Here is a 24780-nt window from a genome sequence, read left to right on the forward strand (position 1 = left end):
TCCTAATTAATTATCATTTATTAGTTGGTTTGTCTTTATCTAGTATTCTGTTAATTTTTCAAAAACCATCTAGCAGGTTAACGAGGCATGACATTCTCTTTATGTGTTAGTCTACCTTTAATTACACATTTGGTCAGTTTCCTCAGACTGAGCTGAGGTTCACTGGTCTGAAATTCTTCTGATCACTTCACGTTCCTTTTCTGGAGATTTGCACTGTGTGAATAATTTTCCAGTCAGGAACAGGTTTTGATTTTGTTTTTTTCCTCCTTGTTAGTATCTCTGCTATTTCACACTTCCTTGAGAACTCATGGATGAATTTCATCCAGTTCTGATGATTTACTGCACTAAAGATTTTCAGAATTCTTCATAAATTCTTCCAGGGAAGCTTCAGATTTTAGAACTTATATTTAACAAAAAGTCCTGGCATTTCCAAAACAAGCCCACAGATGCACAGATACAAAATAATATTAACCAACACTTAAACGTCTCTAAAGTTTACAAGATCTAGAACAAGGAGGAGGTTTTAACGCTGGCACAAATCTCCCCAAAGAAAGATTAGACCTTTTGTTTTGGAAGGACCTCTTTTGTGATAAGTAGTACTCCTTGGGTCAAGGTAATGTACCAATAATGGCGATTACAAAAGCAGACCCAACCCCAATTTTGAGTACTTTTTGCAGCTCAATCCAAGCCAAAAACTTTGCACATCTCTGTCCCATACACAGAAGGTTACCTAACAGTTGGTACTTACTTTCTATCAATACCAACCTGAGGTGAATATAAGCTAGAGAAGTGGAAAGTCTGCAATGCATGCTGTCAACACATAAACCATCCCGTCTCCTGATAATTACGAAATGTGTAACACTTCAGTGTTGTTCAAATACAGTGTTTAAAGCTTGTTTATGAGTTATACACCACTGCCTTTCATATGATGATACATTGTTTTTCTCCTTAGGTTCGAAGAAATTTTCAGTGCCAACAATTTTTATACAGGTGTATATACAAAAAAGAAAAAATATCCAAGCCACACATTTTGTATTGTATTTAACTCCAAACCCAAAACCAGCATACACTGTGAAATATTTAGAACTCCAAATTAAGTATTAATGATTGGTTTAAGATTGCTGACCCTAAGTTTAATTATCTGGTACCTTTTCATATAGTGACAGGACTACATTAATCTGAAATTCTCTCTAGTTTCTTCTAAATGCTGTGGGAAGCACAGGTTTACACGTTTGGTCCCAGGAGAATTGAAAACGGTGTATGAGTGCTTTAATATTTTTATTTGCTCTATTGTGATCCATCTTCCTCAATAGGATGCCCTCCAAAACTCGAAATTTCAAGTAGTTAAGAATACATTAGCTCAGCATTTTAATTACTTTAAATTAATTAAATATATTTCTCCAGGGCTTATATTCTTGGTAAGATAGAGCCATAGTATACTTTAGTTTACTCTTCTGACCCCTAACCTGATATTTAAAAATATTAAAGAGCGATTAAAATATGTGGATAGGATAGGTTGAGTATTATCAAACTACACAAAAACACTTTTACAGACTAAACTGAATACAGTAGACAGTGCATGTGATGTATTAAGTTTTGCTAATGTAAACATGTAAATAGAGCTCTTTTTGACCTTCAACACTACCTGAGTATTATATTGCTATTAGTAACAAATGTAAGAGGATATTTTAAATATAAAAGGTAATAGTACATTGACCGCAACACATGCAAAACTTAACATAAAACTGAAAATCATAAAGGAACGTTGCCATCTGTTCTCACTTCAAGTGCTCAGAAATTATGTTTAATATCATGGTGAAGTTACCAACATTACATGCACAAAAGGTAAAATCTAGATTGTATGTAGATAATTGGTCTTTGAAGTATGCATCTTCACCGTCTTCCATTACAGTCCCCAATTTACCTTTTGTCTCACACAGAGTTACTGTTCTCTTTTTCATTATTGTAAATAATTACATCAGAGAAGTTGAATTAATAAATTGATATTATAAATAATAAAATGCTATTTATAACTTGTACACTCCCCCTCAATCAGTGTTGAACATCTACCCAAGTAGGATAAGTGTTGTTATGCTGCCTTTCATATGAAAGGTAAAACCAAGGCCTCGTTCATTTATTTTTGCAAGAATAGTGTGCTAGCCTGTCTGTTTGGCTAAAGCCCAACTGAGTAATTACATTTTGCCTACCTAAAATTCCTTTCTAGTTTAATTTGCATACAGCATTCTTTCCACCCTGAATTGCTGGGAAGAGTTGCTGTACACAGTTCAAAAGTTGTTGTTTTCTGACCCACAGGAGGATGAACGTCTGTGATGGATAAAGTGATCTCTGTGTGTGTGTATATATATATATATATATATATATATATATATATATACTGTGTATAGTTGCCAAGAGTTTTGGCATGCTTGGATAAACGTACACATTTTAAATTAATACTGGTAAATATACAATGCATTGAGACTGAACACTCTATTCTACTTTGCAAACAATCATCTATATATAGTTGTTCAGATGCTAGGATAGCAGTGATCTAGTAGTCAGAACGGGCTGAGAGTCAGTGATCTAGGTCCTATTTCAGACTCTGTCATTAATCTGCTGTGTGACCCTGAGCCTTTGCAAATTGGGATATTAACACTCATTTTTATAGCTCTTTGATATTCTCAAATAAAGATTGCTATATAGATACAAAGTATTAATTTTTAGTGTCTTCCTGTAAAAAATAACTTCTTTTTTAAATCACAAAAGTCATAAACTATTATATAAATTGCAGATTTGTTTATGGTGAAATGGGTGACAAGTATTCCAAACAATATTAATAATTGCCATATTTCTTTGCTTAGTGGGAATTTTGATAACTCATTCCAGTTCATTGTTATTTTTTTCAAATACAAACCCCTTCTTATTTTCTTCAAAATATATATTATAAGAACAGCAGGTTGAAATGAAATTATGAAAACTATCAAGAATAATGGATAACAGATTATCCACATTTCTTTTACCTAGAGGGATTTCCTCAGCAATATATTGAAAACCTCACATTTTATACCAGCAGAGCTGGAAATACAGGTTCACATATCAGCATAGTAGGTCAGTTCTTCATCCTTCTCAGGAAGATACATTTAGTAGTATGCAGTGAAGTCCATTTTATTCCTTTGGACATACAGTCCATATAACAATTCTGTAATAAAGTAGCAAATTGCTCATACGTTCTTGAGCAAAACTTCCCTTGTGTCCTTTAAAACACTTAGCTGCCACTTTCTGGCCCATAGGTAATCTTAATTGTACTGTATGGTGTGTGTGAAACTCTTTGGGATCCTTTAGGAAGATTATAATATGAGAGAGAGAAAAAAAATTGGTTTGGCAAAATTCTGGCACCTCCAGATATGGTGGTACTTGGTTTTCCTTGACTAAGATTGATAATTTAATACCCATGTTTCCTTGATTTCTTTTTCTAGGCCAAATCCTGCAACTCCCACTGACTTTTGTGAGGTTGCTCATGTGAATAAAGTGAGCAGGACTTGAGCCAAAATGTATCTACATTTATTTTCGAACTATTTTGAAGCGCTTGGAGTTCTGACTTTTGTTAGGAAATAGATGAGGGCGTATGTGATAGAGTGATAGCGAACCATGCCGTAAACAAATAAAATAACATCTGATGGGCTCATTCTAACTGGCATTAAGAAAGCTGTCTGAAGGTAAAGGAACTGGAAAAAAATAATATACTAAAAGCTGCTTTGTTATTCATGGCAGTTTGGCCTGTCACTACTCTCTTTAGTGGGCTTTTCAACTGCATTTCAGCAAAATATTTTGTCTTGGTTCAGAGGACAAAGTACTTCTATATTTTTCTCTGGGTAGGGATATGTAATTGTATGAAGGTCATTGCTCACAACTTGTTTAAAACCTCTGCAAGGTCAGCACAGTACATATTGTTAACAAATGTACACAATTCTCTTTATCCCCGCATAGTTGTATTCCTTTTTGCGGGGGGGAGGGGGGAGAGGTTCAGCTCATTTGGCACAGATTTCAGTTTCATGACTTCAAAATATCACAGTTGCATTGATAGGAAAGTCACATTCATGGTGTAAAAATAAATGTGAATATATAAACAACATTAACCAGAAAACGATAAAAAGGATCCAGAGAATGTGATGGAGATTCTGTTACTTATAATTTTGTAGAAAATTTTGAAGTTAGACTACTTGTGAGGCGTTCTCTAATGAGCTATCTAACATTCCTCTGAATATTGGGGAATTCATGTTTTTTGCCATTTTAGCTACAAAAAGTAGTTGTTTCTATTTCTCTGCAACAAAATAAATGCTGTTTTAAAATGTATTTCCAGACAGTATTGAATAATTTGATCTATACTGAGAGTAGGATTGCGGTTTGTCTGGGGAAAGTGAGAAGAAAGAATTTGATATGGGGCAGCCGGCAGCCATTTTGTGCCAAGAATGGAAGATGTTTCCTAACCTATAGCCCTGGGTCTTTGTTTTGGGAATATGTGTATATTTTGCTGCAAAAATAATATATTATTAGCCTTGAAAAGTTTTGTCAGATAGGTGAACAGGTTAAAGGCTTTCTCCCAGTGTTCAGACTATGATTGCAGCTGAAGGCTTAATTGTCTGGCACAGATGAGTCTTGAGTGTGATTGGTCTGGTTTCTCAAGCATTTCTGGGATATATGATTTATACCTTAGGCCTTTTTTGGTCTGGTTGTAAAGGGCATATTTAAATAAGTAAACTCATCTTCAGTTTCTTTCACAGAACTACAATAAACCTATAAGCATTATTATGCCATGTTCTGTTTCACAAACTAAAAGGGAATTTTTTTTTATTAAAACTCCAATTATGTCCTCTTGCTAAGGAGAACATGTCCATTATTGGACCCAGTGTTGCTATTTGCTGAGAGCCCTCAGCTCCCATTTAGGCCATGATCCAGCATAGCACTTACGTCTGTCCATAAGATTGGGAGGTACAGGGAGGTTTTGTTCTGCAGTTCAGGCCGCATATCAAATAATTGAAGGCAAATGTTACTACGTAACACAAATGGAAAAAAAGATTTAGTCTTTTGTGTAGCCCATAGGTCACTTCATGACATTCTTGAGATTAATTTTCATAAGTAATTTGTGATTTAACGTTTCCCTTTACAGTTTATTCATGTATTTTGTAATTTATTTGGGAATTTTAGTTCCCAAGCATATGTTGTTTCATTAAGAGTAGTCTGTTTGTAAAATGCATGTGAATTTTTAACAGACAATAAAGTCAATATATTTTGGGGGTCAATCTTCAGTTTTGGCCTAACTCTGCTCCATGCAGGACCTGCAGCTGGTGTGGCAAAGATGGCTATACATCTCTTTCATTCCTCACCTCCCGGTCCTGGGGCCAGGTGAAGGCTAGTTTAGCCCTGATACAATTTAGGGCAGCCTCAGAGTTTCTGGAAGTTATGCGCATCTGCAATGGCTCTAAAGGGTACAAAAGTCCTTTGGCAACACCGTTCCCCCCAACATGATCTCTGTACTGAGGCAGGTGTTGTGAGGCAGGTGACATAGGGACAGTTACACTAGCTCTATGCAAGTAGTGGATTTAGCTAAGCTAGGGGCTAAGCGGACCACTTAAGTCTGTTTAGAGTTTGGTTTCCACTGTCAGAGCAGCACAAAGCAGAATTAACAAGGGACAGACTCTTGTCTTATTTTTGAAATTATTTATTTATTGAAAAAATATCATTATAATAGCCAATTTGTCCTAGTGAAACTTTTTTTATCCTAATAAAAATTAATCAGTAATACACACAAAGTATGTGTGTGAGAGATTGTGTATGTATAGGATATATTTCTCTCACACACACTCACACACAAAATGTAAATCTGCAAGAAGATTTCAAATGGGAATACATTCCCATTTTTGTCATCTGTACAGTAAACCAAAAATAAGAGTGCTATATTTCCTTTAGTAAATTGCCAAGTCCAATATATAAAAAAAATCATTTTGTGTGGTGATGAATCATGTGATAGTATCTGGGGAATCTTTGAACTAGCAATGGCATCTCATCAAGGCTCTCGGAAAGTAATAGTTCTTTTAAGTAGAATGACCTAAATAATACCATTTTTTGAGATCAGGTATTGAAGACCAACAGAGAAGAGTATAAACTATAGAAAATCCTTATAAATATGATTGAACTACAAAAGATTGCTCTGTTGTTCTGGAAGCTATCTTTTTATATGTAGTAGTTTTAGTGGAAAGTAGATATCAGGATGCATCTGTGAGTTTTGTTGTACAGTTAGTTATATCGATGTGTGAGTATTTGTGGAAGAGAAACATGAAGAAAAGTCTTGAGAATCCTTGAACTCCCAATACCTACAGAATATAAAGAGCACACAATGAGCAAATGGAATGACATTGGACCCCTTTGTATGTTTGTTTTTTATTAAAATCTAAATCAATATTTTCAAAATGTAGAAGAACAGAAAATTACTAATTTGTCTACACACAAAAACTAGTTCACTGCAGACTATTTAGTTTGATAGGCTTGATTTTTTTTAACAAAACCTATTATTTTTTGAAAATAAAGATTTTCCTTTAAAAGATTGCTCCAACACAAACTGACGTCTGGCATATAAGTGGACTTGTTGATCACATTGTAATGAAAATGTGTTTAACTACTGACAAGGGCCATTATTGAATTTACGATAGACATAATATTTTATGCAGAGGAACACTTGTAAGCACGGTTCATTTCCCAACTTTCTAGCAAACCCACACTGTCTTCTTTGGGTTGTATACAGATATTTATAATCAGATCATATAAAATTCATCTAATTCTCTGTGCTGATAAATTTCAGAATTGAAATCAATTTGAACAGTAACTCACGATTTGGTATCCTGCATCTACCAGTTGTATTACTAAACAGTTCAAAAGGAATGAAAGTTCAGAGTGAGAATCATATCTGGTATTGTTACGTGCCTTTTAATTTGGGGTTTATTGTGCACAGCCAACAGTCATTGTATAGTAGGGTTAGTTCTGTTATTACTACAAATTATTCAAAGTTTATTCCAGGCAACTTCTAAGAGGAACCAACTCAAAAAGCAGTGTGCTAACAAAGAATCATAATCTTGACTTGTAAGAATATTTTTAGCCATTTAGATGAAGATAAGGATAGTCAAGCTATTACCATGTTTCATTCTGCATATGAAACATTAATTGAATAGTCTGAAATAAAAATAACTTAAAGGTATACGACACAACCTCTATTTGGACTGAAAGGAAGAAAAGCTTACTTTGTTCTTAAAAAACAACATCAACCATGGTCCTCTATGGGTCCAACCTTTAACTGAACTCTTTGGGCTTTTTCCCTGAGTAAAGATTCCAAAATTTGCATATGTGTTAATTTTTCTGTGGTCTGTACTTGATACTCAGAAAGAGAAAGGACCAAATTCTGCCCCAACTTACCCTCTATGAAACCCAACTGAAATCCAGTACAAAAGCCACTCAAACATTTGGCACTCTGCCTACATGCACAAATGGCCCTCTGTAGATTATATCCTGACAGACATCACAAATCTCAGTGGACTACTTACATTTCATGTGAAAGCAAATGCATCTTTTGTGTCATATGTGCTTTATTATAGACACGTTCTCAGCGGCATTCTCTCATTTAGGTATTGTAGTTTGCTGCCATAAATCTTGTTTCAGGAGTGTTAGCGTTATCTACATTTTACCATCTCAGCCTTATACCATCTTTCTGTGTCACTGGTGATGTCCAGTAGTTTAAACTAAATGCATACTTCATTAGACCCTTTTAAAAACGTGTTTGGGGCCACAAGTTTAGGGCTAGATTTTGCCATTTATTTTCATGTTGATCAAGCTCCCTCTGCTGGACACCCACCAGGCTGATGAGTTTGAGTCCTGCAGGCTCAACCCATGTATGCTCTTAAGCTTCCCTTGGTTTGAGGTAGGCTGCAACATTGTTTCTTTTCTTGGCCTCTCTAGCACACTTCCTGGACAAGGATCTCTATTTGTTACTGCTGTATGCAAATAGTACCAATGCTGAGGCCCTCAGTCTTTCCAGTATCTTAAGCAAACCCTCTCTCAGAGCTCTGAACTTGCTTTGTGAAACTTTCCAAACACAGTTTCTCTTTACTTTAGACAATACAAAAGGTATACAGATCCAGACAAAAGTAATAAATTTCCTGCACTCTTTTTCCTGCCTCCATTTCCTCACCACTCTGGAACATTCTCTCGGCTTAGGTCACAGTCTTCTGGGATGTCCAGGATACTTCTCCTGCAGCTCGTTGCTTCTTTTCTGAATTATAAAGTTTTTCCTTCTCTACCCGCTCAAATGCCTTTGACTTTGGCTGGCATTTTTCCTGCATTGCCCGGACCAGTCTGGTAATGCTCACAGCAAAGCCCACAAACCTGGTCCTACATTAACTCCAAGGGGATGTGAAGTTTAGAATGGAATCCCAGAGCAGGGGGAAGGTCTGATAAACCCTCCAGGTGTACGGGAGCCAAAGACTTAAGCTGCATGCTTCTGTCCAACCAACCAGCCACAGAGCCCCCTTCCTAAGGCCCATGAAGAGAGTGAGTGTCTACAAGGAGGGAAAGGTGGGTGCATTCCTTAAGGGAACCAATTATTTTCTTTTTCTTGCTGACAAAACTGCCTCATCTCTGAGGCTGTTGAGAGGCATTTTTCTCCCATACTTCTCCTACTCCTCAAAGTCCCCACATTATAGGGCCCTCATTCTTTCATGGCATGGCTTATTGTCTCTCTCTCTCTCTTGAGTCCCTCGTAGGTCACCAGACAGAGAGAGAGAGAGGAAACTTCCTCTTCCGGTAAACTGTGTGTGCCTTCACAGTATTTCGTGTCCATGCTGGTCAGGGACCATTAAATTTGTTCCCCAGAAGAACAATGGACAGTTTTGTTGTTATACCACAAGGCCACTAGCACAGAGTTGTATATGGTATTCATAAGCATTTCATTTATTTTTTTAATCAGTAAAACTCTCGTCAATTGGTATATACTTAACATGATGAAAAATAGGCAATATTTAAAAAAAAGTAATTATATGCCATCCATTATAATTATGATAACCAGCAACCTGATCCTTACTAATCCTTTAGCCCATTCAGAAATCTGCTTTGCCATTCTCTACTCATCCAGAAATTGTACGTGTAAAATTCTAATTTTATCTGGAATGATATATCTTGTGCTTTTATTTAAAACAAACAAGCAATAATATTGTAATTTTTTAAATATCTGTCATGTTATTCAGAAGGAAAAATAGCTGAAATGAATTTAGAAAATCATTTTTGATTAAGCAGCAATAAAGTACTGTGATTTGATTAGAATTACTGAGTAAAGTAGATATTAATGTATTTTTAACCTTTGTAATGCTTGATATATTCTTAACTTTTACACTCACTGGGATCAGGATTTCACCTGTAGAAGTCTGTGGTAAAACTCCTCTTGGCTTCATAAATGTGAAGATTTAGCCCATTCAGCATAATGCAGCTTTGTTTATTGATACTCTTTCTTGGCTAAAGGCTTTTTGTTTGTTTGTTTATATATATAGGTATGTGTGTGAATATGCTGATATTTCAGTTAAATATAAATACTTGATTACACAACTTGAATTTTCATTTTGATTTAAAAGAATTACTATCTTTAATTTGTAACTTGATCAGTACATTAAATTGCAGGTTTACTGCACTTTTACAAATTATACCATTAATTTTGAGTTGATTACATGTAAATTTTAATAACTTTTAAAAAGTGTCTAGGTGTTCCTTAACTGCCAGCATGTTAAATAGGCATTAGAAGTATCACATATGGGGAAAAACATGTTTTGAAATTAATAACCTTGCCCCAGCCCCTCCCCTACCAAAGATGATGACATTTTTGAGTGTCTTAAAACAGAGGTCAAATTTGCATAAAACCAACAAATCAGATCATTGCTCATCCAGTATATAGCTGCATTTGCATCTATCCGTTTCTGGGAGAGTACAAGATTCATCAGTTTCCATAGTAGTACAGTCTCCTTCCAGTGCCCCACATCTGGCAGACCTATCTCCATGTGATCCAGAAATTGTACTGGGAAAGAGGGCAGCTCCTGGGCAGGCCAAGTGGAGGGGAGAGTGATCTGGAGATGAGATGAAGGAGAAAGAAGCACATTGCCTCTTTTCTGGTTTCTTTATACCCCTCCAAAAGAGCTATGGGACCAGGAACCTGGGATGGGGGAGGGGATGCTGCCAATAGCTAGATTGGTATGGCAGCATCTCCGAGATGAAGGAGGCAACTCCCAGAATCCACCAAGTTTGGGAATTGTCCCTATAGGCTTTTGTGGAGAGGAGCAAACCCTTCAGCACTGACTGGAAAATTTGGGGCAATATTTACATGGTTCTCCAAAAGTCCCCTCTCAAAGTTTTTCATATAGGACGGGGCCCCATATCGGTGCAGGGGTATTACATTTAGCACATTCCATTGCAGAATTGGGGCCAAAAAGTGTATAAAAATTGCAGACACTTATACAAAGGCTCACTTCCTGGGAAGGGGAAATCATGCCAATGGTACAAGAAGAGTTTGATCAGAAACTATAGGAGTGAGCAGGAGAATAAACAGATAAAGTTTTGCAAATAAGAAAATTAATTGAGGGATGTTTAAAATTCTAATTAAAAGAGATAATTGTACTTATTTAAGATACTTTAAGGTAATTACTTTGTAATTAATCAATAGCTGTTATTTCCTCATAAAATAGCACACATACTATTATCTACAGTAACTCCTCACTTAATGTTGGTTATGTTCTTGAAAAATGTGACTTTAAGTGAAACGATGTTAAGCAAATCCAAGTTTTCCATAAGAATTAATGTAAATGTTGGGGGGGTAGGTTCCAGGGAAATTTTTTTGCCATACAAAAGACATTATACATGTATACAGTATATGTTTTTTAAATAATTTTAAACAAACAGTGTAATACTGTACTCAGCAATGATGATTGTGAAGCTTGGTTGAGGTGATGGAGTCAGAGGGTGAAAGAGGGTGGATCATCCAGCTGCTTCTCTTGCTCTTCTTTCCAAAGCGCCAAGGGGTGCTCAAACTTCGATGCTGCCCCAGGCCTGCTCCCACTCCACCCTTTCCCCCAGGGCCCCACCCCGCCTCTTTCTGCCCCCGTTCCACCTCTGCCCTGCCTCTTCCTGCCTCCAGTTCACTGCCTCTCGCCAAGCACGCCACGTCCTCACTCCTTCCCCACCCCCCACCAGCCTCCTGAATGCCGCAAAACAGCTGATTGCTGCAGGCGGGAGGTGCAGGGAGGGAGGGGGGAGTTGCTGATCTGCGGGGCGGCTTGTGGGCAGGAGGTGCTAGCAGTGGTGGATTTCAGTCCACAAATTTAATTAATGCATTATTTTTTTAACGAGCTCCTTGGGGCATATTTTGTAGCTGATGGGGCTTGCCGGCCCACCCTGGTTACAAGCCCCCACATCCAAACAACATCATAAGCAAACATTGCATAACTTTAAATGAGTATTTTCTGTAATAGATCAGCGATGTAACAGCGAAACAACGTTAAGCGGGACGACGTTAAGTGAGGAGTTACCGTACTTTTGTTGTTAAACTTATCACATACACAAAAATAAATATCCTATTTATAAAAAGAAACTAGGACAATTTGGGCCCTCATTTTGCAATATAATCTGCTAAGTGGACCCCTGCAGAGCCCCATTGTAGGGATGATCATTTGCTCATTAAATTGTACTGTCAGGGCCTTAGTTTGGAAAGAGTAAGAGAGAGAGAGAAGTCCCAAGAAATAGAGCACAATAGTCACTGTCTCTGTATGTACTACCAAACATCATGTCTGCCTATTAGCATTAATTACTTTAAAATGTGATTACACCACTATGTGTCTAAAGCACAATACACAAGAATGGCAGGTAATTCATAGGGGGGACCGAGGGTGAGACTCTGCTGTGCCTCCCTGAGGAATGAACTACAGTGATTTTTAAGACACCTTTGGGCCCTAATAATTCTGACCTGCTCCATGGGCCAGAGCAGCCCCTGGAGTAATGTAGACAGTTGTGGAGGCTTTCTTTACAGAACAGCAGCCTCACAAAGCTGTCCTATAGATAGCAGTGCAGCTCAGAATCATTGCAATTCTGCAGCTGTGTCCTGACACACCCCTCTCACCCCGAGTCCCACCTCTGGCACACACCTTACACCAAGGTTTATGACGTGATCCTCAGAAAATAGACTATGGTTGTCTTCCTCAAATCCTGCACCTGGGGAATTCTCCCCCAATCAGGTTTGGGACTATGTGAGCCCCTTTACAATGCTCTAGCCCCCATATGTTAAGTAAAGGGAACAGAGCAAGGATGAGAATCCATTTGGTGGTACTTGTACCATCCTGTATATGTGGTACCAAAATATCAAATAACATCAGATAACCATTCTTGATAAAGAATATGATTAGCCATAATATTCTGCATAGTGCATAGCACAGGACTCTTTGCTGGATTCATCAGGTTGCACAAAAGTATGACTGAGAGCATATGAAATTAATCTCTCATATGCCAGCTGCAGACAAGTAAAATTACAGCCCACTGGAAATTAATATGTAGACAAGGCTTAGAAAAATTGTTTCAGAGTTTTTGGGAAATATTAATAATACTATAATTTCAAATGTTATGGAGGTGGATTCCACAGAACATGGCTTTCATTCCATGAATGTACTGAGGACAATCCATCCCAACCCAACCAACAAGCCCTTTGCAATTCTGAAACCACCAAGCTGTTTGCTTTTCTTTGAGAAATGTTCATTCGAAATATAAATTAATGCCTGGGCATCTTTTTGGATATTAGTAATTCTTCTTATATAACTGGAAATAGAACCCTGTCACATTTGGGCAAGGAGAATACAGACTCTTCAATCTGAATGAGAGAACCATTTGCTCTACATTATTGTTTGGTGTAAGTGACACTGGCCAGAATCAGAGTAGAATATAGCCCTGTGTATTCACTTTCTGAAAATGATGTCGACAAGGCTATGTAGACAAGATTCTAGTGGTATAAAAAATATAGCTCACAGTCTTTGCAGTCAAGCTTCAGGGGGATAGTGAGAACCAAAACTGGGGAATCTGAAGCACAGTTCAGGGTAGCTGCCCATAGAAATTGGAGACCAAATTTGGGGAAATGGAGATACGACCCAGGGTGGCCGTGGAGGGGACCCCGGCTAAGATCTGGGAAGCTGAAGCACACTCCAGTGTGACCACAGCTAAGACTCCAGGGGAAATTAGCAAAATTGAGGCACCGTGTCCAAGATACAAGTGCAGCAACTGGGAGGCTGCAGACTACAACAGAGAATAGAACGTGGCCCTGGGACACCTCAGTCTAGGGACCCTGACTCCCGACACACACTGAGGCAGGGCAGAGGGAGGAAGCTGTCTCTGTGAAAGGAACATAGCATTAACCCCAAAGAAGGGAGATAGTTAACTCATATACACCCTGCCCAGGAACACAGACAAACCTCTTGGAAGTCATGCCATAGCAAGAAGTAAGAAGAGCACGAATCCCTTCCCCATCTAACCATGGGTAATGGATGCCAACGTGTAACAGTTTACCGAAGACCAGCTTTGCATGTAGTGGGCCACCAGGATACACTTTTGTTTGTAGCAAAAATGGATTCAAAAGAAGATACAAGCCTGTTGACTTCTTTGCACATTGGCTGGCAAGATAGGAGTATTGTAGCAACCAAAGTACAGAAAACACCTACCTCCCACTAGGCTTATTTGTCTAGAGACAAGTTAGAAGCAGACATATATCTCTATTCCTTTTAACAAACTGGCAGGATCATGGGAGTTAGGCAGGAGGACTGAGACATCCAAGATTACTTTGCATGAACCACACAGGGATGGCTATCTTCAGTTTCACACCCCAGGTGGTGACCTTAAAATGGGTGTTTTACACCTGGCTGTTGGCAGGACTGTTGGCAGATCAATTTATTGAGGGAAAATTAAGTGATGGGTTTTTTGGGAGGTGTTGGACAATCCCTTAGTTCAATTAGGATTTTCTTGAAGGGAGGCTGGGGTGCCAGAGTCAGATCTGAAAGCTGAGAAGTGCTCATTGGATCTGGGAAGGGATGGGAACATAACCCTGGGCGAACCATATCCCATCTTGGTGGCAGTGATTATCTGCAGCAATGAAGTTGGGGCAAGGGAGGTAAGGAAAAATGGGACTGGGACCAGAAACAGGGAAGAGACAGGACAGGGGACAGGGCAGAAGAGGTTAAACTTGGGGGAAAGAGGCAGAAGACACTCCTATGCAGAGACTGGGCTGGAACCCAAGATTCCTGAGTCTCAGTATTCATCAGCTATCAACAAATATCTATGAAACCCACTGGCAAAGTGTATCCCTCTACTGCTTGTCATCTGGATGAGAACCTACTGCTATCAGTTACTCCATTAGCTCAAGTGGCAGAGTTGTGTGCAGTGGATCTAAAGGTTCCAATTCTGCAGACAAACGAAGTGGGAGCCAATATTATGCCACAAGAAGGAATTTCTGTTTTTTCTACTTGCTTTTTTAGGGAATTATGTGCAAAAAATATATTAAAAGAAAATGATTAAGGTTGCAAAGTCAAGCACTCGAAAGTTAGAAGATGCCAGAATTAAGGTTGCCAGTGCAATCTTAATTCAATGTGCATTATGATACAGTCTGTCATTATAGCGACCAGCTTGGCTTAACAGTGAAATCCTTGCTGATCTTAAACACAAAAAAGAAGCTTAAAAGAAGCGGAAGATTGGACAAATGACCAAGGAGGAGTATAAAAATATTGCTCGGGGATGCAGGAGTGTAATCAGGAAGGCCAAATCCCACCTGGAGTTGCAGCTAGCAAGAGGTGTTAAGAGTAACAAGAAGAAAGTCAAGGAAAGTGTGGGCCCCTTACTGAATGAGGGAGGCAACCTAGTGACAAAGGATGTGGAAAAAGCTAATGTACTCAATGCTTTTTTTGCCTCTGTCTTCACGAACAAGGTCAGCTCCCAGACTACTGCACTGGGCAGCACAGCATGGGGAGGAGGTGACCAGCCCTCTGTGGAGAAAGAAGTGGTTCGGGATTATTTAGAAAATCTGGATGAGCACAAGTCCATGGGGCCGGATGTGCTGCATACGAGAGTGCTAAAGGAGTTGGCGAATGTGATTGCAGAGCCATTGGCCATTATCTTTGAAACTCATGGCTATAGGGGGAAATCCCGGATGACTGGAAAAAGGCTAATGTAGTGCCAATCTTTAAAAAAGGGAAGAAGGAGGATCCTGGGAACTACAGGCCAGTCAGCCTCACCTCAGTCCCTGAAAAAATCATGGAGCAGGTCCTCAAGGGATCAATTCTGAAGCACTTAGAGGAGAATAAAGTGATCAGGAACAGACAGCATGGATTCACCAAGGGCAAGTCGTGCCTGACTAATCTAATTGCCTTCTATGATCAGATAACTGGCTCTGTGGATGAGGGGAAAGCGGTGGATGTGTTGTTCCTTGACTTTAGCAAAGCTTTTGACATGGTCTCCCATAGTATTCTTGCCAGCAAGTTAAAGAAGTATGGGCTGGATGAATGCATTATAAGGTGGGTAGAAAGCTGGCTAGATTGTCGGCCTCAACGGGTAGTGATCAATGGCTCCATGTCTAGTTGGCAGCCGGTATCAAGTGGAGTGCCCCAAGGGTCGGTCCTGGGGCCGGTTTTGTTCAATATCTTCATAAATGATCTGGAGGATGGTGTGGATTGCACCATCAGCAAGTTTGCAGATGACACTAAACTGGGAGGAGAGTTAGATACGCTGGAGGGTAGGGATAGGATACAGTGGGCCCTAGACAAATTAGAGGATTGGGCCAAAAGAAATCTGATGAGGTTCAACAAGGACAAGTGCAGAGTCCTGCACTTAGGTCGGAAGAATCCCATGCACCGCTACAGACTAGGGACCAAATGGCTAGGCAGCAGTTGTGCAGAAAAGGACCTAGGGGTTACAGTGGACGAGAAGCTAGCTATGAGTCAACAGTGTGCCCTTGTTGCCAAGAAGGTGATTGGCATTTTGGGATTTATAGTGGCATTTCCAGCAGATCGAGGGACGTGATCGTTCCCCTCTATTCGACATTGGTGAGGCCTCATGTGGAGTACTGTGTGAAGTTTTGGGCCCCACACTACAAGAAGGATGTGGAAAAATTGGAAAGAGTCCAGCAGAGGGCAACAAAAATGATTAGGGGACTGGAACACATGACTTATGAGGAGAGGCTGAGGGAACTGGGATTGTTTAGTCTACAGAAGAGAAGAATGAGGGGGGATTTGATAGCTGCTTTCAACTACCTGAAAGGGGGTTCCAAAGAGGATGGATCTAGACTGTTCTCAGTGGTAGCTAATGACAGAACAAGGAGTAATGGTCTCAAGTTACAGTGGGGGAGGTTTAGGTTGGATATTAGGAAAAACTTTTTCACTAGAAGGTGGTAAAACACTGGAATGTGTTACCTAGGGAGGTGGTGGAATCTCCTTCCTTAGATATTTTTAAGGTCAGGCTTGACAAAGCCCTGGCTGGGATGATTTAGTTGGGGATTGGTCCTGCTTTGAGCAAGGGGTTGTACTAGATGACCTCCTGAGGTCCCTTCCAACCCTGATATTCTATGATTCTATGATTTTTCCACAAGACCTGTGCCTCTTTCTAAATGAGTCCTGTGGACAAAATAGTATGTGATCATTAATTAAAGGCTATACCATAATGCATATGCACAAGGAAGCTGAATTAAGGTTGCACAGCCAACCTTAATTCTGGCATTTCCTAACTTGGGTGCTTGACTTTGCAACGTTAATAATATTCTTTTAACATGGTTTTATATATGTGTGAATGTATATATATATATGTGTGTGTGTGTGTGTGTGCATATACATATTGAAATTAGAGTACTGGGATCTAAGATTAAGCTTTAACACCCAATAATTTAGGTTTGCTGAATTACCAATAATTGTGCCACACCAAAAAAAAAAAAAAAAAACAGTCACAGAAGGGATGATTCTAGATGTCAGTATTTCTTCAGTATATGATGAAAGCTTTTTTTTCAAATTAGAGTAAGCAGAAATAATTTGAAAGCATTTCAGTGTTTGCAAGTGAAATTTTAGAGAAAATGCACGTGCAAAAGATTGTTTTAATTTCCTTCTCAAGAATGTTTTTGGCATGCAAATACATAATGCTTTATAAAACAGTGATCACATTCAATCCAAGGACAGGAATTAAACTCAATTTCTGTTTCCCAAAGGAAATTCATCCTTTCAAATAGAGACTCTATACTGCAAGAATACTGTATTGTATATCTCCTAAGTAAACAATATTAGTTTTAAACTGATCTGATTAGCTGTGTTGATGGCCCCCTTCTGTTAATAAAAATACTGTACTGCCAGTCTTGATAATACATTGTGAAGTAGTTTACACTTAAAAACAAAGAATTGCAGACACTGAACTTTAAGGGGGAAAGAACCATGAGTCAAAGACAAGATGAGGGCAAATATTGCGGGAACTAAGGCTTTGACTTTTGTTGTGTTTTGGTTTTTTTAATGGGATCTGTGTGCCGACAAGCAAATAAAGCAACCTAAGAACAAAGCAATAGACAAAATCTAAGGACTGGTGGAGTCCCTGATGGAAAAGATTTCATTAAACTAGTGCGATTTGTACAAGGAAAAACTCTTGCCCTACCTGGGTTTCACGTCAACAAAGATCTTGCATGTGGAAGCATGCTACTGATTTCCATCAAAATATAATAAAGTATGTATTGCTAATGAAGCATGGGGTGTCTACTTTTACTGATACATGGGCTGTGGAGAGAATTCTTGTGACAGCCCAGAAATAGAAAAGATTGTTACGGATGAATGTGTTTTTGTTTCGTCTGTTTCTGCCTACCCTCTGAGTAGTGAATGATAATTAGACATAGCTGTTCTGAGTAGTGTGACCTCTGTTCAAAAACTCCTGGGAAAGATTACTGAGAGAAAAAAAGAAAACTAGATGCAAACTCTGAAAATGAACCATCTATGAAAGACAAAGCTGACTGATGTGCTCCTTCTTCTTAATTCTTGATTTATGATCTGTTTAGTAATTGCCCATATAAGTATTTAATCTTTCTGTGAAACACACATTGCTCTCTCTGATCATGCCATCCATGTCACAAATGGTGTTCAGATTTTATCACCCTGACTTCCTGATTTTTACGTATACTACCGTTTTCTACTGTTCTGGTAAAGGACATTTCAGGTCTGATCCAGCAAAGCATTTAAGTATGTGTTCAGTTTTAAGCACATGCTGAATGCCTCAATACAGGAAAACATTCTTATCTAAAAAGACACTTATGGATGCTCCAATTTTATGTAGTTAAAGAACTCTTCTGGACTAGAGGGTTCCTTTCTGAATTTATATTTTGAAAGTAATATAACATTAATTTAGAAAAATGAATAGCAAGAGCTTACAGGAAGTGGAATGTAAAGATTTTACTTGAAGTTTAAAATAAAACATTTCCCTTTTTTGATGATATACCATTACTACTGCATGCACAAACACTTTCTGTATTTCTGATTGACTTTATTGCCATTCTGATTTGGTCATCCTATTCCTGGGTCCTCAGAAACTCAAAACCTAGTATGAGACCGAAAGGTCTTGGTAATTTTTTCAAACATAAATTCAAAGAATTTTCGAAAATGTAGATTTGCCTTTAAAATGTGTTTGATCTTTTTGCAGCACATGTAACAGTCAGCCTGTCTGTGACAAATATTTTCTCAGATGGTTTAGAAACAAATAATACAATATTTTATATAGAATCACAACTTTCATCTGAAATGTTTCATCACAAAACATTTTATACCAGAAATGGGCAACAGGCAGCCTGGGGGCTGCATCCATCCTGCCAGATCATTTTATTTGACCTGCCCACAGGCAGGGTCACAGCTACAGAATTTTTTAAAAAAGGAAAAGATTTAGTCACACCCTTGAGGGGCGCAGAATTTGGTAAAGCTGCTGCTGCCTCATATTGTTCTGCTCGGCTTCACTTTGCCCAGGCTCTGACTCCACCCAACTCCAGTTCCTGCCTGCCCATTGGTTGATTGTTTGGAAGCTGAGAACCAATCAGGTTCTGGCCAGCACCCCTCCATCATTGGGCAGGAGCAGGGCACAATTCTGCCAGTGGGGAGGGAGTAACCACAACTGGGTGGTGTAATGGTGGAGCCCTTTCCCTACTAGCATGATAGAAAGGTCGCTGGGACAAATCTGAGTGGTGTTGTGACCAGCCCATGGGCTCCTGGTTCTTGGTTCTGCCCCACGTGGCAGAACCTGTGTCCACGGGGGAGCAGAGCGAAGGCCGAGACTGGGAACAGCAGAGAAAAAAAATTAAGAAACAATGTTATGATATTTTCATTTATTAATCTCCTGCTCTTTTGCACACTGAAAAAAAAGGTTAGTGAAAGATTTATGTTTAAACTGTTTATTATTAATTATTATTATATCACTATTTTTAAATAAGTGACATTTGTATTTAAGAACACTTTATTTTTGCACTATCAATACAAAATAATTGTATGTTAACATGGTGTATTGTAGCAAACATTTCTGAGTTTATGGCTCTGCTCTGACAAATATTATGAGACACACCACAGTGGGGACTCACTGTAGTGGGATTCTCCTCTTGGACTCCTCAGCATGTTTTATCTGGGGAGGACAAATTGTATCTCTGTGGCATATAGGGGAAAGCCTTTTATCTTTTATTTATGATTTAGTTGTTGTTGGTCCTGCTTTGAGCAGGGGGTTGGACTAGATGACCTCCTGAGGTCTCTCCCAACCCTAATCTTCTATGATTCTAAGATGAATGTTAAAAAATTGTGTTTAAAGTTTAACAGGGCAAAACTCTCTTCCTTTTTTCCATACTGCCTCCTAGCCCACCCGTGCACCCTCACCACTCCTTCCTTTCCTTTCTTTCCCTACCATGGGCGGTCCTCCCTCCACCTCAAACATGAACAATCCTTTTATCTTCTCCTGGTCATCTGCATGGCCTTCAACTCCCTCACCGTTTTCTCCTAACACCACCTTTGCTTTCTCTTTATGAACTCCTTTCCTATGAAGCCTCTTTAGTGCCCAAAGTTCCTCTGTAGCTCTACCCACTGTTCCTCTCTCCTGGACTCCATTGTCCACTGCACCAGGTATTTATTCCCCACTTCCTCCTGTTCCCTCCAGTACCCTCTCCTGTTGTACATTCAAGTGTTATGAACAATCTTTTCAGGGACCCAAAATAAAGTTTGCCCTGAAAAATATAAATATTGCATCGTTCTTTAGGATGACTCCTTCTATACTCTGAAAATTATTTTGGTCAGCATGGTCACACAAAGGTGAATGTGTATTATTCCTGAGCTGGTGTTGTAGGCAGGGAATTTGACTAGATGCAAGATGAATTAGGACTTGCTGTTGTGTTGGATTGATAGGGTGTATGGAAAGGAGTTGGTGGGGAAAATCAGGAATTATGGGAAGTTCTGTGATAGTATCTAGTTGTGGGAAGAACTGGAATTTGTATCAGGAGGGAAAGCAAAGATAGTAAAATTGATAGAGAGGTTTTTGGAATGGAATAACATGACACAAATAGAACATCTGGCATTTCACAAACATATGTGAGAAGATGTAACAAGTTGCATAAATTGTGAAAAAAAAACTTCACTTGATTTCAAAATGGATTGAAGTTATAAGAATGGCCTAATTCTCTGCAGATGCAAATGAACTCCTCTCCATTGACTGATGAAGTTTTTGCCTATTTGCACCAAGAGAAAATTTGACCCTTGATCTCTTTAAACTGCTACTTTTGAAAAAGTGAAGAAAAATAGTAGTTGTTTAAAGCATTTGCCCCACACTCCTTTGATAGGTCTCTCTCTTCTTACCCCCATTCAAAAGCAATTTGAAATTTCTCATAAGCTTAAACAATTGTGCTGTTCAGTCCAATATAATTATTGAAGCTTTATTAGGAATTGTTACTGTTGTTAAATTAGTTTTCCTTTTCATGAGCAAATATCTTCACATTGTATGCTACAGTTTTTTATTTAAGCAATAAACAGTGCCGCTTACATTCAATATATAAATAGACAAAAATCTAGAAAGAGTAAATTACTTTCTCAGCTGGTTTAATTTTAAAATGTTAAGTTTTGGCAAGAATAAATATTTAGTTTGATTAAGAGAATTCAGCATCTGTTTTGAGATAGTACGGTTACACGGTTAAAGTATTTCTTCTGAAAAGATAGTAAATGATGTTTGTGTTTTTCAAGGTTGATGGTTTGATTCGTATGTCTGGGCATTTATCTCTTGGTCCTATTTTGAGTTCATGTGTGACATTTTTCGTGTCAGATTTTCAAATAATATAAACAAAAATGTAGCATGATGTATCATAAACTATATGAAATGGTAGTCTCTCATTAATTTTCTCTACTCAACCCCGTACATTGGTTTTATCTCAAAAACCATCCCCAAATAGGATGAGAAAGCAGAAAAAGATTAGGACTAGGGATACCACATTGTATTTATTTATTATTTCTAAATATAGATAAACAATGGGACGTGTATGTCGTAGCACTCACCACATTGTTTAAACAAGCACAGCTGCACTCACATAGATCATATTAGGCCACACTGACACCATTTCTGCTTACGCGGGAATAAACTACATGGGGACTGGAAACCACAGTGAGTTTCAACTTGCTGTTTCCTGTGAATTCTTCAATCAATAGGATGAGAGAGGTGGGTTCATCTCCCAAACAGTGTCATTATTTTATTCTTCTCTTGAATCTATTGATAACTGAGATCCACTGGAAGTGAAGGACCACTTCACAGGGCCCTTTATGTCAGATGACTGGAACATGGGCAATCATGCCAAGTAGTTGGACCAGGAGTCAGGCCTAGTGATTAGAACAGGAGTCAGGAATCTGAGCCCAGGGTCAGAGGTCAAATACCAAAGCCAAGGGTCAAAGCCAAAATCAGAGGTTAGGAACCAGTGTCAAAGGTGAGAACTGGGTTACCTGGATTGAGGTGAAGCAGGAGCAAGGCAGGGGCAGGGCTGAGAACAAGCAAGTACAGGCCACATGCTTTGAACAACTGCATAATTGCTGCTGCTGCTGGGTTTAAGAGCCAGTCTGCTGATTCTTCCAGCCAATCAGGTGGCATAGCCAATCAGGCAGCCCACTGCAGGCCAGCTGTACTCTTTAGGTGGCCTGGAGACTGGCTCTGCTACAGGGCCTGCCTCCTGACATGTACTTCCACACTACTGTCTGGCTCCATTAGCTCCTCTTCAAAGACAGCATAGCTCCCCCAGTCACCTTTGATCCCTTGCAGGAGGACAATGGGAGTCCAAACTGTGCAGGGGGCAGCAGTGTAAGTAAATGCAAACATCTGCAGTAACTTGCTTTGACCTGCAGTTCATTTATGGAGAGTCTGGCAGACACCCTCCTTGTCCTTTCAATCTCTGCAGAGTTGGGACCTTGCAGAGATTCTGTGGAACTATGTTTGTGAGGAAAGGGAGAGTAATAATGAAGGTGGCTTTCCTTCCAATTTCAACAATTCCCCCTCACATCCCAGCTGTGCCAAATTCCACTGTGGGCCAGTCTCAGAGGTAAGGTGGGGGGCAAAGGCAGTATTTTAAGTAAAATATTTTCATAATGATGAACTATTCTTGAACAATTTCTCCAGTGTATTAGTCACTGACCTGTTTTTCTTCCATGTCAGTTACCTATCTTTCTGTCAACATATACAGATGTTGAGCAGTGGAAGGAAAATTCCACTATTAGTTCAAATCAGAGTTCTCTGTCTGTATTTGTGTCCCAGAAGCATAATGAAGTTTTAATATCTTGTTTCACACTCTCACACCGTGTTAATATGAATTCTGATGGTTAGAGCCTACCTGATGTTAACGTTCTTAAGACCAGTTTTCACAAGAGTGAAATCCAAAATTTTAACAAGTGTATACTGTTACTTAATTGTTCAAAACAAGAAGCGTGACACACAACCACAGGTCCAAGGAACCCACAGACAAGTAAACACATACAAGAACAAAAGAAAAATAAAGAGAAGGGAGAGGGGAAAAGGATGAGGGGGTGTGATGTAGTAGTTTTTCAAACCAAATCTATCTCAAATCCTCCCTGTTGACTTAATCTTGTGAAATCAGTGAGAGGTAAAGTGTTCAGCAGTTGGGCCTTGTTCTAAATATCTAACATTCTCATTCCATAGACTTACCTGACACTCATCTGACCAGGGAGTCCAAGAATTATCATACTCCCAACCATTTCGTATTTCTAAACTTGTTGGAGGTAGTCTCTATCTCCTCTAGATGGTAGTTTAAAGCTATACCTTTTTTCTGACTTACGAGCAATGTTCCTTCTAATTTTTGACAGGCCGTGTGCGCAAAAAATTTCTTCTGTGCAAATTGTTGTGCTTCTTTGCAAATTTTTGTGCGTGCGGTGTTTTACCATGTGCGCAGGGTTTAGGATCTGTGCGCACGCACATGCTCACAGCTTAGTGGGAACAATGCTTACCAGTCCCTCCTGCTTATTCCTCCTGAAGAATTTGTAAGGGAGCAACTCTCTATAATGGAAAGAATGAGGAAATGCCACTTCTTAGATTGCTTTGCACAATAATCTTGCATGACTAATCTCTAGTATAACAAGGCAATATACCAGATGGAGCATGACTGGTAAAACACACACACACACGGAGAATATAAAAACAAGGAAAGCAAAAGGATTGTGCTAGTGTGTGCTGGCATGAGTCTGTACTTACTCCTAGTCTTTAACATCAGTGGAAATCATCTTTCTGCTATCCATTTAGAAGGTGTGAAAAATTTGTTAGCAAAAAAATCTCAGATCGGCCAGGATTCCCATAAATGGCCCCAGAGGGCCTCTATAACATGGTCCATTTTTATTTCTTGAGCAGGCAAGAACATGGAGTTGGATGCTTTCCTACTGCATTATAGAAAAGGGCAGGTAGATGCTTGTCTGCCATATGCTATAAACCCCCAAATCTTGAGAAAGATATGACAAATCAGGAGATTTTAGTTGCACTAGATGAGTCACTCAACTATGGTATTCACAGCTGCTAGCTTTGTCCATGCAGCCTTTCCCATTAGTGCCAGATCTCAACTCAAAAGGAGGGCAGAATTCCCTATCTCGATATTGTGTGTCTTCTCTTGAAAGTTCTAATACACCTTTTAATTTTTCAGAAAGTTAAGGAAGGAACTTGGAGTCCAGAAAGCCTTCTGTTAGCAAGACATGCTTTAAAATTGCAACATTTTCTTCATCTAATAATAAACTCACTCCTCAGTTACAAGGTTCCTAATAACCTTATATTTATTGCACCACTTTGCCAAACTGTAAACTCTTGGAACTTGGATTATAGTCTTACCAGTTTGATGGATCTGGTGCCTCAGGAGAATGTCCTTTATATTGTTTTTCCCCCGCTCTTGTAGAAGCTTCCTTGACGCAGGTAACATTGGCCACCAGGACCTACTGACTCCTATGGCTGATCTAAAATTGAATTACACAAATAATATAGTGATTTTTAAAAAGTAATTTCATCCCAGCATTTAGAAGGGTTAAGGGAAAAGCTTGCTGCAAAATCTTTGTTGCTATTAGAAATGTGTCTAATGTTAAAATATATCAAGTTGCCACTTGGAACTTCATTTGCACCTTCACTAATCATTATTTTCTTGATTCTGGAACTAGGTCAGATGCTCAGTTCAAC

At 39.0% G+C, this 24780-nt stretch overlaps 1 protein-coding gene across 6 annotated transcripts in view; it reads left to right on the forward strand.

Annotated features, from left to right (window-relative positions):
- The window catches only part of PPFIA2 (PPFI scaffold protein A2), a 619889-nt gene that overhangs the window by 294182 nt on the left and 300927 nt on the right, over positions 1–24780 (forward strand). The window lies entirely within an intron of this gene.

The sequence above is a fragment of the Lepidochelys kempii genome, chromosome 1 (assembly GCF_965140285.1).
Source record: "Lepidochelys kempii isolate rLepKem1 chromosome 1, rLepKem1.hap1, whole genome shotgun sequence".
NCBI lineage: Eukaryota > Metazoa > Chordata > Testudines > Cheloniidae > Lepidochelys > Lepidochelys kempii.